Consider the following 19,597-nt stretch of genomic DNA (forward strand, 5'->3'; position numbering starts at 1 on the left):
TCCTGTTTCAAAGCAAAAGTTTAGGAGGATAGCTCAGAGGTGTGTCTCCTAGAATCACTGAGAAGAGAGAGTCTCAAGCTTGGGCAGGGCAGAGAGAGCAACAGAAACATGCCCAGGAACGAGCATTACACAATGCTGTGCTTTACCAACAAGTCCTCTAACCCTTACTCCCAACCGCAAGGGGTCTTTCTCTACAGCATCTTCCTAATATGAGCAACCTCCTGGCATTTCCAGCTTACATAGCTGTATGTATAATTCAGTGGCTCATGGGGAAGTTGAAAATAGGCAATTCACATTAAATTGTCATACGAAACTTTCAACAGAAATCCACCCAATTGTATTTCTCTTATTGGGCAAAGATGAGAAATTATCCCCCAATGTAAGAGTCATTCTCTACCTTGGTTTTTCAATTTATCAACTTTATCAATGGAGGGACATTTCAGCCCACATCCATAACTTCCATGTCCCTCCTCTAAGTATCACTCAAGACCACCTCAACTGTCCCAGGATGAGCCCCCAGAAGCCCTGTTGGCTATCTCATCAAATGTGGGTTCAGATAGTTTGTTCTGGCACATGTGGTCTACTTTAAAAATCTGTGCTTGGATTTAAAACAAAGGGAAATTATTCAATGAATGCTTTCAACTCCATCATACCCCCTTTGTGTCCACAAGAGAATACTTTGGGTTCAAAACCAGGGACCAATGGGGGATCCAATTTACCTTACACCTTATCCCCAAGGCCAATTCAGTTTTAGTATAAATAGCTTAGAGGTGATGGCCTAGTCCAGGTCAGGTTTAGGGAGCGAGATCTCTTCTGCCCAGAGATCGTCTCCCCAAAAACCCATGCATTAAATTCCACACTTTCTCCTCTAGTCTGTTTCATTTTCTGCTGCACTCTGAATGCTTAGGACTCAGCCCCCTCATGAGCTGTGAGACCACCTGCCTTGGCCAAAGTCACAGCTAGAGTTTCTATTTTACAGTGTTCTTCAGAGACAGACCACTTAGCAAAACACAGGATGTTTTCTCAACAAGGGTCACTTCTAAGAAAGGGCTAGTCTTCACAGCTGGTATTTGACTTGCTTCACTGCCAATAAAATGGGGTTGGAGTGAGCCGCATCTGGCAGTCTCTTCTTAGCCCTATTAGCTTATTTAAAAAGGCCTTCATTTTCGGCCTTACTGAATCTTTATTTGTTTGGCTTCCCCCCCAACCCCAGTGATTTTTCTGGTCTGCCCACCATCCTCTGAGAAGAGGGACCAAAAGCAAAGTTGGAGTGACCCCCCCCCCCCGCCCCCCAGTGCCAGTTCCTGTTCTCAGCCTCTGCTCCACACACTAGGCCCCCCTGGGGTTTGATCTGCCCTTCCAACAATGAATCTCCAATATCGTGATAGGCACGTTTGTGTTGGGGTTTCTAACCCCTCACCGGAGTTAATACGATATAAAGCGTCTCTGGATTTATAGCTTGCATTTGGCTTGGTCAGTGCAATCGTTATCTGCCAAGGGAAATACCAGCAGGGGACAGAGACTAGTGAGAGAATCAAACAAACATAATTTACTCCTTACTAAACCAGAAAGCAAACCTGCCATCTGTGTCCACATATCCTTTTGCAGGAGGCTTGGAAGCAAATTCTCTTGACTTCAAAGTGGCAATTCCGTACACTCGGCAGAGGTTCCTGTAGCTTCCTTTGAGTAAGACGCTCTCTGAAACCTTTCAGAACTGGAAGTTAACCCTCTGAATAACCTATGCATTCTCTCCAACTCTCAGTGTTTCAGGAGGAGTTCATTACAATGAATTCCCCACTCCCTCTTTTATTTTCCTGCAGAAGTTCACTGTGTGATTGGCTCAGCTTCACTCACTAACATCCTCTTCATCTCAGGTTCTTCTGCCTGAAGTTGTTATTATCAGGCGCTGGTCCCTGGGCCAGCTGCAGTCACTGAAGCTATTATGTCAACTTTTCTCCCCCTCCTGAACTTTGCTTCACTTGGCTTCATTTTCTGAATACATTTTTGTCTGAGATGGAAGGAGAGGACTGGGAGGGGAAAAGCTGTTCTCTCAAAGCTGTGCCCACTCCTGAAAAATTGACCAGTTAGCCGAGTCCTTTAGGCCTAAAAGCAGTTTTATCCCCAAATAATGAAAAACTGAGCAAAATATATGACTCCAAGGGGTCTGTCTCCAGTTGCCTTTTTCTTCAAAGAAAGTTTCCTCCAATGGGTTCTCCATCCAAATGAACTCTTTTACGCACAACTTTTGTTCAGAATGTGAGGGGAGGCCAAGGGGAGGCCGGAGGCATCCCCGCAGTGAAACCCAGGAGGTTTCAGGAAGACACTGTGATTTTCTGCCTGATAAAGACCCTATAACATTTTGCCACATAAACCAAAAGATTCCACCAATCCTCTGTCCATCAAGCTTCTGTCATTTCTCTAAATGAGAGAAGCCTCCTTCCCCAGGAAATGGCAAAAGCCTATGTAGGTGGGTCGTGGTCTATGTAACAGTGACACAGCTTTCCCCCTTTGGCAAGTCCCTGACCTATGTTTGGATCTCTGAGCAGCCAGATTCCTGTGAATCTTCTTTAGTCTGTTATTGGTGTCCACGGCTTCCTTCTGGTAGAACTTCTTGGAGGTCTCCATGTTAAAAACTCTGCTGCACTCTTGGGAGCATCACCAACCAGAAGCTGAGGGACACGGTTTCATTTATCTTCTCTTTACTGTCACTCACAACAATGTATGCTCCCTTCCAGCACTGGGAGTCAGCCTTCTTCTTTGATGGACAGATGGATCCCTTCATGCTTGTAGCTTTGGTACACAGCTCATAGGTCCTTAGTAGGTCCTCAGTAAGTGGCTCTATGGAATTTAGTAAATGGTCCCTTTTCGTCCCTGAAGGGCCAACACGAAAAGAAATAGACATAGCATGATGTATTCTCATTCCTCATCAACTCCATTCTAGTTCTCTCCTCAATTCTTTGCAAGGACCCAGCATTCCCAAATAGTTTCCTTAGGCTCTAGAATTTTCTCTCCTTTCTCACTCCACAATTCATCACCAGAGAGGTGCTTCCCTCAGAGCTGATATGTCAATAGCTGGCGATGGTTTAATTCTACTAGAGCAGTTGCATTTTATCTGATGCCTGCATATAGAGACAAAACTAACAGGGCAAGTTTAGGTACCACTAGGAGCCACTGAGGAAGTTCCTTTTGACCAACAGTAGTCATGACCAAAAATATCAGTATCATGTCTTGGAAGCTTAGCTCCTCAGCTTGTATACAACTGGATGACTCAATACTCTCTGATATTTGAGGACACGTATTCCAGGAACTCTGTCTACATAGATCAAACCTGCCCAAACAGTTGCTCCCATCAACAAAAACCAGTCAAACCAGGAAGCTGAGGAAACCGAACAGAAGTTAGCAGCTCTGAGGTAAACTTCGTAGTCAACAATGAACCAGTCAGGATCGGACCAAGATCAGATGTCCAGGACTTGGCAGAAGCAGCGGACAGAGCATCACCCCCTTTTCCTGGGAATGCCATCTTCAGTCAGCTTCAGGGACCATACTTATCAATCTTCTTTTGCTTTCCTTCTTCCCTCATGTGTCTGTGAAAAGTGCTCTTATCTGAAGAGTCTATACTAGCTTCCTAGGGCTGCCATGACAAATTACCACAACCCAGTGGCTTAAGTCAGCAAAACTTTATTTTCTTACAGTTCTGGAGGCCAGAAGTTCAAAATCCAGGTGCCAGCAGGGTTGGCTCCTTTCAGAGGCTCTGAGGAAGAATCCGTTTCATACCTCTCTCCTAGCTGCTGGAGGCTGTTGGCAGTTCTTGGTGCTCCTTAGCTTAGAGCTGCATTAATTCCGATCTGCACTTTTTGCGGTTATAGGGTATGTGCCTTTTGCCTTTTCATTGTCAGAATATGTTCTCTTTAAAAGTTAGCATGAGTCTGGGCTGCAGAGACCATGACATCCTCCTCTGGTCCCAGGTGCTTCCAGCAAGGTGCTTGGGCTGCTCCCAATAAAGAATGTGGGTCGAGGGCTTCCCCAGTGGCGCAGTGGTTAAGAATCCACCTACCAACGCAGAGGACATGGGTTCGAGCCCTGGTCCGGGAAGATCCCACATGCCGCAGAGCAACAAAGCCCGTGTGCCACAACTACTGAGCCTGAGCTCTAGAGCCCGTGTGCCACAACTACTGAGCCCGCATGCCACAACTACTGAAGCCCGCACACCTAGAGCGCACGAGCCACAAGTACTGAGCCCGCATGCCACAAGTACTAAAACCCGCGCGCCTAGAGTCCGTGCTCCACAACAAGAGAAGCCACTGCAATGAGAAGCCCGTGCACCGCAACGAAGAGTAGCCCCCACTCGCCCCAACTAGAGAAAGCCTGCATGCGGCAATAAAGGCCCAATGCAGCCAAAAATAAATAAATTAATTTAAAAAATATTCTGCATTCAGTGGCATCACATTAATAGCTTGAAATCAGTTATGAGTATTTTCAATATGGAGATTAGCAAACTCTACAAAGCAGGGCTCCCCCCCTCCCCCCAACGCCTCCAGAGAGCACATAACAGCACATCACTGTTATGTTGCTAAATTCAACGGTCAGTTCTCAGTCCTTATCCTACCTGACGTCTGGACATGACAACACAGTTGATCACTCTCTTTGTGAGAGCACTGTCTTCACTCAGCTTCCAGGAGACCCTACTTCTCAATCTGCTTTGCTCATTCCTTCTCTTTTCTCTGATCTCTTAACATTGAGTGACCCAGGGATTTCAGTCCTGAACCTCTTCTCTTCCCTTCCCTACCTTCACTCATTCTTTGGTGGTCTCGTTCAGTTTCATGTCTCTAAACTCCATCTGTGTGCTGAGGACTTCAAAATGTATATTATTACCAGTTTGGACTTCTCTGAATTACAGTCCTGCATACCAAGTTGCCTATACTGTATCTCTACTTGGATATTTAATAGACATCTCAATTCAATTGAAGCCCTGAGATTCCCTCCAAAACCTGCTCCATCTACAGCTTTTTTCCATCTCAGTTAATGGCAGCTTCATCCTTGTAGCTGCTCAGGCCAAAACCCTTGAAGTCATGTTTGACTGCATCATGTCTTTCACAACCTCACATCTAATCCACCAGCAAATCCTAATGGCTCTGCTTTCAGAATCTGTATATCCGGAATCTGACCACTTCTCATAACTGACCGTAACCACCCTCCAGGTCTAGATTTCTGCAATATTCTTCTAATTGCTCTCCTGTTTCCACCTTGCCTGCTTACAGTCTCTCAGGGAGAGTGAAAGTTCCGTTCATTACAATGGGCTACTGGGCCTTACTGAGCTGACGCTTCCAGCCTCTCTGACCTGACCTCATCTCCTACTGACTCACTGCAGGTGCATGGGCCCCTCCTGGTTTCTACCACACGTCAGGAATGCCTCCACCGTAGGCCTGTGCACTGCTATTCTTTCTGCCCTCCCCGTGAAGTTGCTAAGCTTGCTCCCTCACCTCTTTCATGAACATTCTCAAGCATCATTTGATTCTTAGTTAGGACTATATTGATCACTGCATTTTGGAAAAAAAAAAACCCCAGAAAAACAACAGTAACAACAAAAAGCTGGGTCTACCCAGGATACTCTCCATCTCCCATTCCCTGCTTTGTTTTTTCCATTGTGCTTATCATCTTCTAACATTACTGTATCAGTGCCTTATTTATTTCGCTTATGTTTTCTTCTCACTTCTAGAATGTAAACTCCATGAGGGCAGGACTTTTTGTCCATTTTGTTCACTATTGCATCTCCAGGGCTTACAACAGTCCTGGTACCGTGGATACTCATTATTCATGATAGCTATGCTCTATAAAGCTGCCACAAATACTGAATGAGCAAATCCTAAATGACTGCGTCTAAAAGAAATACAAGCTTAGGTTCCTGTGAACCTCTGGTCACAACATTTTTGCCAACTGATCAAAATATAACCTTGTCTTAGTCTGTTAAAAGACACCTTACTTAACATGTATCATTGATTCATTAGCATTGTACCCACACCAACAGCACTGTAACTCATGCCCAAACAAAGCTTAAGTAACACAGGTATTTTCTCTGTAAGAGACATCATCGACTTATTGTTCTTAGGAGCACCAGACAGCGCTTCAGCGCTACACTTGGGGGCCATTTTAAAGAGTGAAATCATCAACAAAAAGTACAAAAATGTGAAAATATGCTCTAAATGGACCTGAAAGGACACTTGTTTACAGTATTAGAGGATGCAAAAAGTGAGGAAGGCAAAGCATTGCCTTGTTCGACCTCAGCTGTCAATGTGCAAATCAAGTGACTGAAATTTTTCGCTGCTCTGTGCATGTCTATAAATGACTGTGAAAGCAATGTGAATATTGATTTGGGGGTTACAAATAAATTTTAGTGAGTAGGCAAATTTGCAAATGTAGAATTCATGAATTATGAGGTTTGGCTGTATATGCTTAGCATGTATGTTTTTGAGGGTATAAACTTGACCTTCTGACATCATCAGACATGTGGCCTCTAGAAATCTTGGTTAAAGATCTATAGGGCCTCTACCTGGTGTATTTTGGGTAGCTCCTTGGAGCTGCATGTCTTAACGTCTTTTCCTATTTTTCTTTAGCCTGGTGTGAAAAGTCCACCAGAGGATTCACTCCCTGGGGATTCAAATCATCCTTGTTATATTGAACATATGCTGTCAGGAAGGCCGGGAGAGCTAAGGAAGAGAGAAGAGCAAACAGCACTTCCTCATTTGAACAATAGCATGTGATGGGTAGCAGACTGCATTTCCCAAAGATGGCCAGTGTCTCCCATCCCACATATCCTCCCACATTCTCATCAAGACAGAGAGTCTATTTTCTTCTCCCTTGAATCCGAGTGGGTTGGTGATGATTTAAGCAGTAAAGTAGGTGAAAATGACACTGTTTGACTTCTGGATGATAAAAAGTGATGCACTTTCCTCTTTATTTGTCAGAATATTAGCTCTTGGAGCCCTGAGTCTGACTACCCTGAGGTCACCATATTGTGAGCAAGCCACCCCATGTGGAGAGGCCATGGAAAAGGGCTTGGCTATCAGTCCTAGTCGTTGAGTTATTTTAGCTTAGGAACAAGACATGTGAGGGAGGGAGCCAAGAGATGCTTTTAACTCTCAGCCATTGAGTAATTGCCAGTCTTTAAATCTTTCCAGTTGAAGTTCAAGACATTGTAGAGCAAAGACAGACATTGCTACTGTGTCCTGGTTGAATATACCTAACTCACAGGATCCCTGAGCATGATAAAATGGTTGTTTTAAGCCGCTATATGTTTGGGGGGGTAGTTTGTTTTACAGTAAGTGACCAGAACAGATGGTTATTAAATTCATTGGTATTGCTAAGCCAGACTTTGAGAGAAGGGAACACAGGACATGCATATTTTGATTGAGGGCATAGTCTGGTATACTACAATCAACTACAGTTTTGCATACTACAGTTAACTACTAGAACTATTCAAGTTGCTGCAAGATTGCTGCTTCTCTCTAGCTTGTAGCATTCATCAACACTTGCTTGATAAATTTTTATTGAGCACCTACTATAGGACAATTTTAAGAACAGGACTTACAGTAATAACAAGAAAGTCTGGTGGGCAAGAAAGATGATAAATCCTATAAAAAACAAACAAACAAACAAACAAATCTTGTCACGTTGAAGGCCACAGAATCTGGTGGAAGGGAACGTGTGCATGAGATGAGGCTGAAGAGATGAGCAGAAGCAAGATTGTGAAGGGTCTTTAGGCCGTGGGAAGAAGTTTGAACTCTCCTGAATTCATGGGAAGCCACTGAATGGATGCTGTGACCATCCAACTTTTGATAAAGTACTCTGGACGAACTGGATGAAGCAAGAAAAGCTAAAAGGAGACTCATCCAGGCAAAAGATGTTAGTGACTTGGAACAGGAAAGTGTCAGAGAGGACAGAAAGAAGTGGCCTGTTTTGAGACTATTTTGGAAGTAGAATTGACCAAACTTGGGTCGAATGTCTGGGTTGAGAAATAGGTAAGTGGGCATGCCATTTATTGAGGTGGAGAAGATAAGGAGGGGACAAAGATATTTTAGAGGGAAGTGTGAGAGAGATTTGTGCATTTCATGTTTACAATGCCCGTGAGACATTCAGGTGGCGATGGACAGTTGTCACTGGGACAAATGATTCTGGAGCTCAGACCTCAAGCCTGAGATTTGAGATGCTATTAAAACCATAGGAATGATCTAGAAGGAAGGACAGAAAGAAGAGAAAGAAGAGCAGCGGAGAAGGAGAAGGAGAAAGAGGAGGAGGAGGTAGAAGAGGAGGAAGAGGAAGGTGAAGCAGAGGAGAAGGCGAAGGAGAAGGCGAAGGAGAGGAGAAGGCAAAGGAGAGGAGAAGGCGAAGGAGGTTCGAAGAAGAGGTCCAAAATTTAGGAGAAGAAGTCTGCCAAGTCTGTTCAGGAAAGCCCTGCCAAGACTTGTCTACCCAGCAGAGTACATAGAGGCACCATAGAGGGAGCCATCCCCCATCCTTGGACCAAAGTCCACTGTACCGCTTGTTCAGACGCGCCAATACATGCAAGGATGTCATTCATGCCTCTGGTTCTTTCCTTGTTTATTTGGTTCTTCTGACACCAACCCCAATCTATTTGTTTAGAATTTCCTGATGGTCTGTTGCCTCCAGTTTTGCTTGATTCTTTGGACCCCCAACTGTTAAGAAGGCATCCTTCCTGCCAGGCCATACATTTGTCCCCAGAGTAGTAGTTTTTTAACCCCATCCTTTTGTCTGTACTATGCGTTGAGAACTACTGAACCCCCTGACCCGTTCCACTCCTGGGCCTCTGCTAAGTGGGCTATAGAAAAGGAAAGTGAGAAATTGAGGGAAACCATTTGTTCACCATAAGCCTTTCTTGGAAGTGGGATTAGTTATCCAATCTGTAACAAAGTAGACAATGTTCTATCATATTTAATAATGACTCAGGAAACTACTAAAATATGGCCACTCCTCCTCAGTCTGCTTGTCCAGTTTTTAATGATCCAGACAGCTTTTTTCCACTTGCCCTGCATACTGAATGTTAGAAAAGCCCAGATCAAGAGAAAGAACGGGAGACGAAACCGAAATTCACTCAACAACTGTTTCTTGCTCATTTTGTCTACTTTGCACCTTAAAAGTGAATTCTTGTTGTTGCTGCTGTTCTTGAACAAGAAGACCTGATTCAGGGACTTATGGATGACTAGACCTTTTATTCATCCCTTAGTAACAAGGACGCCAAACTGTCTCTTTTCCACTTTCTATCCTGAATTTCAGTCTGCGTGATGATAGTACCGAGTGATTAGCCTTTAAGAGAAACAGCCTGATTGTAGCTTGTGACATCATTGATCAACTTTTCTTCATAAACAGTCTCACTGGACTGGGGGGAAGGCTGGGGAAGGACAAAGGATTCCTCAGGCAAAGACTTTCTGGGAAATTCCCAGAGCAGTCAGTCTAGCTGAGAAAAACTCCAGGCCAAAGCCACCTGGTGCTAGTTCTAGGTCAATGTTGGGAGTCTGTGTCTGGGACAGGGGCCTGCACAGACCAGGGAGGACTTGTTGGTCTCGCTAGGCCTCTAAGAGGCTGAAGCGGGCTATGGCTTACCCAGAGGTGTGAGTCCAGGGGAGCTCTGGTCCTTTCCTGGCGTCTCAGAGGGAAACACCTATTGTTGGTTCAGCTTAGACCCCCACATGAGTCCATTGGGTCAGCTCTGGATCTGACAGGCTCAAGGTGGGGGTGGGGTGGGCAGCTTTGGGAGTAGGACATGATCAGGACCCTGACCAGGCCAGCTGAGCCCACTTTAGGAAGGTAAGTGGAAAACAATTTATTTTTTTGGTCATTTTTGCCTTGATGTGACACATAACGAGGCCAGGCCTTCTGAAGTATATATGGGCCAGGTCATTTGAAAATTCTCTTTTCTATAATTTTTAATCATGACTTGGTACGAGGCAAGATGGTCCATTCCTCAGTAGCAAAGGTGGGCAAGAGAAGAGGTTGGAATCCAGCATGAGATTGAATCACTCCAGAGGGGCAGCTGGCTTGGCTCTGAAGGGAAAGGCCATTCTGTCTGAGCAGCAGACAGGAGTCTGGTGGGGCTCCCATCAGCTGATATCGGGAAAGGGTTTTGGAGCAGCATGGGCTGCTGCTGGGCTGGGTTAGGGGACAAGGGAGGACATCATCAGACATGTTCCCCTGAACACTGTTCCCCTGAACAGAAAGGCAGAAGGGTCTCTAGACATCAGACCGAGTACCAGGGCAGGGCTGCCGTCCTGAAGGGGCTACAGAATAGTTTGGGTTAATGGGCCAGAACAAAAGAATAGGCACCCAGGCAGAGGATAACATGGGTTTAGGGAATGGGAGAGAATAGCACCACCAATAGTTCATTTAACATGGATTTAATGCACAATCAAGATATTTGTTTACCATCCAGAGTAAATTATCCCAGGCACAGGGAACAGTGAAGCAGGAATGTTTCTTTTGGTGCCTCCCATGTCTACTTTCATAGACTACATTTAGTTCCCCATTCATCTATCTTACCCCCTCTCTTCCAAGACTTTCCCTCTCCCTTCCTCCTTTCCCTCCCTCCTTCCTTCCTTCCTTCCTTTCTCAAATGTCTATTGAAGCCCTACTATGTGCCGAGGGTATAGCAGAAAGGTCTCTTGTGGATCTCTTATTCTATTCAGGTGAGCCGTACTACAAACAAATATATAACCATTAAACATATCAAGTGGTAAAAAAGTGCTATGAAAAAAAAAAATAAAGTAGGATAAGAGTATGAGCACAGTGGCCAGGAGAGACCTGTCTGCCAAGATGACATCTGAGCAAAGCCCCAGATGAAGCAAGGGAGCAAGCCATAGCGATATGTGGGCAAGAGCAGGGTGGGCAAAGGCCACGAGGTAGGACAGCATTTGGCTGATCGATCATCAGTCAGGAGGCTTGTGTGGCCGCAGCCAAGTCAGGCGAGGAGAGGCGTGTAGGAGGGGAAGTCAGAGGGGACTCAAAGTCGGTTCTTGTGGTAACAGCTAGCTGTATGCATTCAAGAATCTGTCTTTCCAGGGTCAATTCTCTTAGCGGCTTCTTAAATACCGAAGAAATAGCAAAGCGAAAATGAATGAATCTAGAGTGTCCTTTCAAGGTCTGGGGGAAAGTGCTTTAAACCCCACCACGGAGATCTGCCTTTCACAGCCTCGCTTCCCTTCTCCTCTCTAAGCGTTGTCTGCAGGCTGAGGATGTGGCGGGTGGCAGCAGAAGGGGGACTTCCTGCAGCAGGAACAGAAAACATCAGACTGTGTTCTCTGGCAGTGGGCCTCCTCCCACCCAGAGGATGTCTCCGGGGAGCGGGGGACGGCTGCCAGGCAGGCGGGAGACCGGCCAAATGTGGCTTGGGCCCAGCTGCCCCTGCCCTTCTCGTGGTGGGCCTCATCTTCTAGGGGCTCAAAACCTCGCAGCTGTCCACTGGTTATTCTTCCTCAAAAAGGCTAAGCCTTGGGATCCTGCAAGCTTTGAAGAAAGTCACAGACTTTTGGTAAACTCATGGCTTCCACTTGCTCTCTGGAACCTTTCACCTTACATCTGTGGGCTTGAATCACCAAGAGCTTTTCAGCTAAATTCGAATGTTGAAATGAATTACTGACCATTTTGTTTCTCTACTGAGAACAGGGGAACCAAGGGGCCAAATTGCATTTTAAAAAAATATGCATTTAACATGTGGAAAGAGAGGAAGTTTCTAGTTCCAAACAGCATCAGTTGGCAGTATTTAGTCAAAAAAGGGATAGAGTTCATGCTTTCTTTTCTGTTTTTTTTTAAAGGACCAAATCCTTGACTGAGAGTTCCATTTTTGTGAGGAATGAGGTCTTTGTGAAAGGAAAGATCAATTTCTTCCAATTCTTTGCTTCTTTACTAATAAGCTGTCTAAGAACTTACTTCTATTTGTCTTTCTACTTAAATGTGTCTAAGATGACAAAAATCACATAAGAATCAGGGAGAGAACATCACATGAGGAGCAAGCATTGATTAAAACACCTCAAATCTATCTAGTTTAATAGTCAACAAAGCCAACTTACCAACATCTTGTGTTCCAGACTAGCACATCTTGGCCTTACTTGCCCCATGATACCTTTCTGCTCTTTAACATCCACCAGGTCGACTCCATCTAATTCTGGATCATCCCTTGCATCTTCCCTCACCTTTAGTTTTTTTTTTATTTTTTTATTTTATTCATTTATTTTTGGCTGTGTTGGGTCTTCGTTGCTGTGCGTGGGCTTTCTCTAGTTGCGGTGAGCGGGGGCTACTCTTCGTTGAGGTGCATGGGTTCTCATTGCGGTGGCTTCTCTTGTTGCGGAGCACGGGCTCTAGGCACATGGGCTTCAGTAGTTGTGGCTCGCGGGCTCTAGAGCACAGGCTCAGTAGCTGTGGCGCACGGGCTTTAGGTGCTCCACAGCACGTGGGATCTTCCCGGACCAGGGCTGGAACCCGTGTCCCCTGCACTGGCAGGTGGATTCTTAACCACTGTGCCACCAGGGAAGACCCTCACCATTAGTTTTTATACCTGGATCATGTACTGGATTCCCACCTTTAGAAGCTACCACCATCTCTGTAGTAATCATTGACATCAACTCATTCCTGGCTACCAGTCGCGGTTCCATACTTGGTTTAATAATCACCTTTGCTTCCCCAGGATTACCCTCTTCAGTATTATCCCAAACCATATCCTGCTCTTAGAAACACTGACCCTGTGCCACCAAGACAACTACAGCCCAGCCCAGCCAGAGGCTTGACAATATAGGGAGCAATGCCTTGAAACGGAAACTTCTCATGCTTTAAGTAAGACAGTAAAGAACAGGTGAAGACCGGGGCTTGTGATCCCCTGGATGGTAGAGCCGTTTTGATGGCTTCTCATGGCTTAGAGGTAGGAAGGTCAAAGTGAGTCACCAGTCTCAACAATAGACCTTTTTTTTTGGCCCTGCCACAGGGCTTGTGGGATCTTAGTTCCCTGACCAGGGATTGAATCTGAGGCCACAGCAGTGAAAGTGCTCAGTCCTAACCGCTGGACCACCAGGGAACTTCCAACAATAGACATTTTCGATGATGGCTTATAGTTTATCTTCCTGGGACCAAAATATCAATTTTAATATTCCAGTTTCATCTTCAAAGAAGAAGCAAAGAATTCTTCTTAGAAGCCTAATTGCAATGAACCAATTTACTTCGTTTCTGTGGGACATGATTTTCTTGCTGCCTTACCATTCCCTTCAGCATCCTCCTCTGCTTAGATAATTTGTTAAACAGGTAGAGACAGACCTAAGCATGATTAGAAAAGAGAAGCATGGAAGAGTAATTTTTATTCATTTATTCACTTTAATAAATATTTATTAAACACCCACACTATGCTTGACGCTAGAGTTGTAAGAGTGAGAAAAAACAGACACAATTTTTTATTTCATGGAGCTTAAAACTTGGCAGAGGTATCATACATGAATGAAATAATCATGGAAACTATTGTAAGATTACAACTGCTATAAGCACTACAAATGAGAGATACATTGTGCCAATGTGAACATAGCAGAGTGACACTTACTTGGTCAAGGGGTTCAAGGAAGGTTTCCTCCAGAAAAGGACAATTGATTTCAGATCTCGAGGAAGAGAAGGAGTTAACCAGGTAATGAGGAGAGAAAAGAGCATTTCACACAGATGGAAGAGCACAGGCAAAGACCAGAGGCAGGATGAAAGCTAAAGGGCTGAGACAGGACCAGGATGACAGAAAAGCAGAGAGCGAGGAAAGCATGGTAAGATAAGTCAAGAGAGGGCCAGTCCATGTTGATAATTTTTGTTTACATCCTAAGTCTTCTTTTAAGCTGTGTGTGTGTGTGTGTGTGTGTGTGTGTGTGTGTGTGTGAAAGAGAGACAGAGAGACAGAGAGAGACAGACAGACAGAGAGAGACAGAGAGACAGAGAGAGAGAATGAGAGGGAGAGAATTAAATTTGCATGATTAGATTTGCAGATTCACATTTCAAAAATATCATCCTGGCCATGGTGCGAATGGACTCTTGCAGGGCCAGACTAGATGTGCACAGATGAGTTTTGAGCTATTTAAGTAATGCAGGTAAGAGGAGACGGGAGCTAAAAGCTGGGGGTACTGGAAGGAATGGCAATGGAGGGAAGTGGGAGGATAATATCAACAAAATTTGGAGATGGGGTGTATATAGGAGGTGGGGAGCAGAGAGGTGTTGAGGTGCCTATATTTCAAATATGCATAATTGAATTGATGGTGGTATCAGTCATTAAAATTTATACGAGCTTCATTCTGGACATATTGAGTTTGCCATTGAAAGAGGTAGTAATTACTCTGGAGCTCAGAGAAGAGGTCTCAACTAAATTTGCATGGTTTTAAATCAACAGTGTATAGATGCTGATTGAAGAGAGAGTGTAGATGAGATTGCCTAGGGAGAAAATGTAATGTGATAAAAGACACGGAATAGGATTGGGCCATGAAACTTTCTAACATTTAAGGGTCAGGTAGAGGATAATGAGTGTTAAAGAAGATGGACAGGGTGCCAGAGAAGTAGGAGAAAACCCCAGAGATGACTGAGTCACAGAGGCCAAGAGAGGAAAGCTTTTTTTCTTCCAGTTTTATTGAGATATAATTGACATGTAGCACTGTGTAAGTTTGTGTGCAGCATAATGATCTGCCTTACATATATCATGAAATGATTATCACAGAAAGTTTAGTGAACATCCAACATCTCATATAGGTACAAAATTAAAGAAATAGGAAACATTTTAGGTTTTACTCTTTTAACAACTTTCATATGTAACATACAGCAGCATTAATTATATTTACCATGCTGTACATTATATCCCTAGTACTTATTTATTTTATAACTGGAAGTTTGTACCTGTTGACTACCTTCATCCAATTATCTCCCCCACACCCTGCCTCTGGTAACTACAAATCTGGTCTCTTTTTCTACGAGTTTGTTTGTTTTTTAACATCTTTATTGGAGTATAATTGCTTTACAATGTTGTGTTAGTTTCTGCTGTACAGCAAAGTGAATCAGCTGTACGTATACATATATCCCCATATCCCCTCCCTCTTGCGTCTCCCTCCCACCCTCACTAACCCACCCCTCTAGGTGGTCACAAAGCACCGAGCTGATCTCCCTGTGCTATGCGGCTGCTACTCTCTCACTTTGTCCCAGCTTACCCCTCCCCCTCCCCATGTCCTCAAGTCCATTCTCTACGTCTGTGTCTTTATTCCTGTCCTGCCTCTAGGTTCATCAGAACCATTTTTTTTCCTTAGATTCCATATATACGTGTTAGCATACGGTATTTGTTTTTCTCTTTCTGATTTACTTCACTCTGTATGACAGACTCTAGGTCCTTCCATCTCACTACAAATAGCTCAGTTTCATTTCTATTTATGGCTGAGTAATTGTTTGTTTGTTTTTGAAGTATATGGACCTACAGCACTATGTTAGTTCCTGGTGCACAACAGTGATTGGCTATTTCTATACATTTCAAAATGATCACCACGATGAGTCTAGTTACCATCCGTCACCATACAAAGATATTACACAATTAGTGACTCTATTCCCCATGCTGTACGTTTCATACCTGTGACTCATTTATTTTGTAACTGCGAGTCTGTACCTCTTAATCTCCCTCACCTAGTTCCCTCCTCCCCACACCTCTCTCCCCTCTGGCAACCACCTACGACTCTGTATCTATTGTTTTTTTATGTTGGGGCATTTGTTTTAGTTTTTAGATTCCACATGTAAGTAAAACCATACAGCATTTGTCTTTCTCTGTCTGACGTATTTCACTCAGCATGATATGGACCTCTAGGTCCATCCATGTTGTGGAAAGTGGCAAGATTTCATTCTTTTTTATGGATAAGTGATATATATATTCTCTATCCACTCGTCTACTGATAGGCACTCAGGGTGCTTCCGTAGCTTGGCTATTGTAAATAATGCTGCAATGAACATAGGGGTGCAGATATCTTTTTGAATTAGCGTTTTCATTTTCTTTGGATTAATACCCAGGAGTGAAATCGCTGAATCGTATGGTAGTTTTATTTTTAATTTTTTGAGGCACCTCCATACTGTTTTCTATAGTGGCTGCATCAATTCACATTCCCACACACAGTGCACAAGGGCTCCCTTTTCTTCACATCTTCGCCAACACTTGTTAGTTGTTGTCTTTGTGATAACAGCCATTCTGACAGGTTTTACACTGTTATCTCATTGTGGTTTTGATTTGCATTCTCCTGATGATTAGTGATATTTAGCATCATTTCATGTGCCTGTTAGCCATCTGTATGTCTTCTTTGGAAAAATGTGTACTCAGGCCCTCTTCCCATGTTTTTTTTATGTTGAGTTGTATGAATTCTTTATATATTTTGGATATTAACCCCTTATTGGATATATCATTTGCAAATGTCTTTTCCGTTCACTAGGTGGCTTTTCTTTGTTTTGATGATAGTTTCCTTCACTATGCAAAAGCTTTTTAGTTTGATGTAGTCCCATTTTTTTTTTTTTTTTTTTTTTGCGGTACGCGGGCCTCTCACTGTTGTGGCCTCTCCCGTTGTGGAGCACAGGCTCCGGATGCGCAGGCTCAGCGGCCATGGCTCACGGGCCCAGCTGCTCCACGGCATGTGGGATCTTCCCGGACCGGGGCACGAACCCGTGTCTCCTGCATCGGCAGGCGGACTCCCAACCACTGCGCCACCAGGGAAGCCCTACTACACTGTTTTGATTACTGTCTTCGTAGTATAGTTTGAAATCCAGAAGTGTGAAACCTCCAGCTCTGTTCTTTCTCAAGATCGTTTTGGCTTTTCAGGGTCTCTTGTGTTTCCATACAAATTTTAGAATTATTTGTTCCACTTGTATGAAAAATGCCACTGGTATTTTGATAAGGATTGCATTGAATCCGCAGATTGCCTTGGGTAGTATAGTCATTTTAACAATACTAATTCTGATAGCAGCTACTCTTCATCAGTCACTTACTATGTCTGGCTGCCCGCTGGTGACTTTATAGTAGGTCCTCATGGCAACTCAGAAGGAGGCACGATTTTTATAGATGAGCAAATTGAGCCACGGTGCAGTCAACAATTAGCACAAGGTCACTTCAATATAAGCGGAGGAACCAAGCTTTAAGCGTGTTTGACACCAACACAGCGTATCTTTGCTACTCTGTGGTGATACACCATTTTCCTTCATCAGTCTAAGGCCCAGAATAGTGGCCATTTTTGAGCTACTCAACTCCACAAATATTCACCACATAGAGTGAGATTGTAAATTTGCCTGTATCTAACTTTCTGGAAAAGTTTAGTCAATCTACGCTGAGGAAATCAAGATTCCCAAAAGAGCTAAAGCTCTCTTGCCTCTCACTTCCCCAAACGCCCATCAAATAAGAGACCTCACTGGAGAATCAGGAAGGACAGAGCTAGAGCTCTCTGAAATCTCTGTCGGCAACTCCAGGCTTCAACATCTGCAGCCAATGAGAGACAGCAAAGGACATCCTGGGCCTCTGACTGCACCCCTGCTGCAACATCGCACTGTGGTTAATCAGATACAATTAATTTAGGGTGGGGGCAATTTGAAAGGGGTTCTTCGGTCAACTTGGGGAGTGGAGGTGGGAAAGAGTGTTGGACCTCTGGTAGGAAGACAACACCGCCTGAGTTACAGAATCCAGCTCCATTCTGCCTTCCAAATGTTTCTGGGGTGTCAGATCTATGGCAGAGTTAAGGGCATATTCTTGGAACCATTTCCCCCTCCCTGTAATCTCTGAGTTCTTCTAGCTTGTCGCCGACATTATACTAGGAGACTATTAGCATCCCGTTAGAGCCAATGCTGCAGTTTAAAAGAAGTGCAGGTATAAACCCCTGTTCCCTTGAAAACCAAGAGAAAGGAGCAGGGGAAGGCATTAAAAGGCAGGTCTTCAAAAGAGGTTTGACAATTGCACCATTAAAAGGACCTCAGGGAAGTCTCATGCCACGCTCGTCCTGGGACGAGGCACCTGACTCATGCTATAGTGAACTGCACTTCTTTGAGCCTCTCTGCCTGAAATCTTGAGAGCCTCAGCCTAGGACAACCTGTCAAATTTTGTAGGAAGAATGGCATTCTTGGCCGCTCTCTGCTGACATCACTCCACTTCTTGGGGACTCCAGGCCCTTAGCTGGAGAGGACTCTTAGTGCAGACACGCACTGCTCTGCATGCAATGTTCTGCTGAATGAACTCCAAAACCCCTGTGGAGTTTTGTCTCGTTCCCCTGAACCCAGGCCACTATGGCCTGCCCTGGCCTCTGCCTATCCCTGATGGAGGCCCCAACATATGTGCCACAGACCAGACAGGTCCCCAGAGATTACCAGAGCGTCTGCGCACACCACCTTCTGCGTCAGTGGCGCCCGCCCACGCCCAGCATCTGCAGAGTCTGGGAACTTACTAACGAACTAATGCATCTTACATATTCAGGACCCTGGAGCACTCATGGTCTCAAGGAAGCTTATTTTTTGTCTTTTCCAATTCGTGCTTCCACCAGGCAGTTTACCAGTACTCCGGGCGTTTACATTTACCATCAGCAGGAGGGCAGCCGGCCAGAGGAAGGATGGGTCAGTACGTTCCTGTCCTCGGGTTCTGCACAAACAGTACTTTAAAAGTAAATAATGAGCTTTAAAAAATGAACTTAGAGGGTAATTTCCACCCTCTCTCATCTCTGCTCTGATACTCTAGAGGTTTGCTGTGTTTTTTTGCATCTCTAGGCATGTTCCCATACTACCTGCCGGGACTCTGTTTCTTCAACCTGTTTGGAAAAGGAAACACATTAAAGGAGGCCTCTGTCTGAGTTCCTTTGTAACCCCAGCCTTAGTTTCAGGGCCTTCCCTGCAGCAATAGTTAAAACAATTCAATGAAAACTTGCTGAAAATGTTTTGAAACATGGAAGCTTCAAGGACATTCTTTAAATGGATATCTGCCAAGCTGGCCTATATACTGGCTTGCGTTGCTTTTCTGAACTGAGTGGGAATGTGAGCCCCTAGAAGAGAGGTCCCAAAGAGGGGGTGCTCCCTCAGCCCTCGGAGGAAGGATGGGGGCAGCCTGGGTGTGGGTCCTGGCCAGAGCCAAGTGGACAGGCCTTAGGTCTCCTGGAGATAACTGGTCAGGGGAGCACAGGTTATGTCGGGGCAGGGCCAGGGTCAGGAAGGTTGAAGGAGAGATACCGAAAGGACAGCTGTCAGTGTGCCATAATGCCAAGACCACGCGTCTGAAAACTTCCGTCTTCCTGTGTCAGGAAGAGGCTCATATTGTTTCTTTTTAAGAGAGGACGCTAATACACATCTGGTGACACAGTTAAGAGACACAACGTGAGGGAGGGAGACGCAAGAGGGAAGAGATATGGGAACATATGTATATGTATAGCTGATTCACTTTGTTATAAAGCAGAAGCTAACACACCATTGTAAAGCAATTATACCCCAATAAAGATGTAAAAAAAAGAAAAAAGAGACACAACATTTGAAAGTTGCTGATTGAGTGCCACCTAGCACTCCTTCCTTGTACTAGACCCAAGTTAGCATCCACAGGGCATAC

At 44.6% G+C, this 19,597-nt stretch overlaps 1 long non-coding RNA gene across 1 annotated transcript in view; it reads right to left on the reverse strand.

The window, feature by feature from the left end:
- The window catches only part of LOC307195856, a 134,003-nt gene that overhangs the window by 68,184 nt on the left and 46,222 nt on the right, over positions 1-19,597 (reverse strand). The gene's annotated exons all lie outside the window — the stretch shown is intronic.

This window comes from Stenella coeruleoalba (assembly GCF_951394435.1).
Source record: "Stenella coeruleoalba genome assembly, chromosome: 13".
In the NCBI taxonomy this organism is placed as follows: domain Eukaryota; kingdom Metazoa; phylum Chordata; class Mammalia; order Artiodactyla; family Delphinidae; genus Stenella; species Stenella coeruleoalba.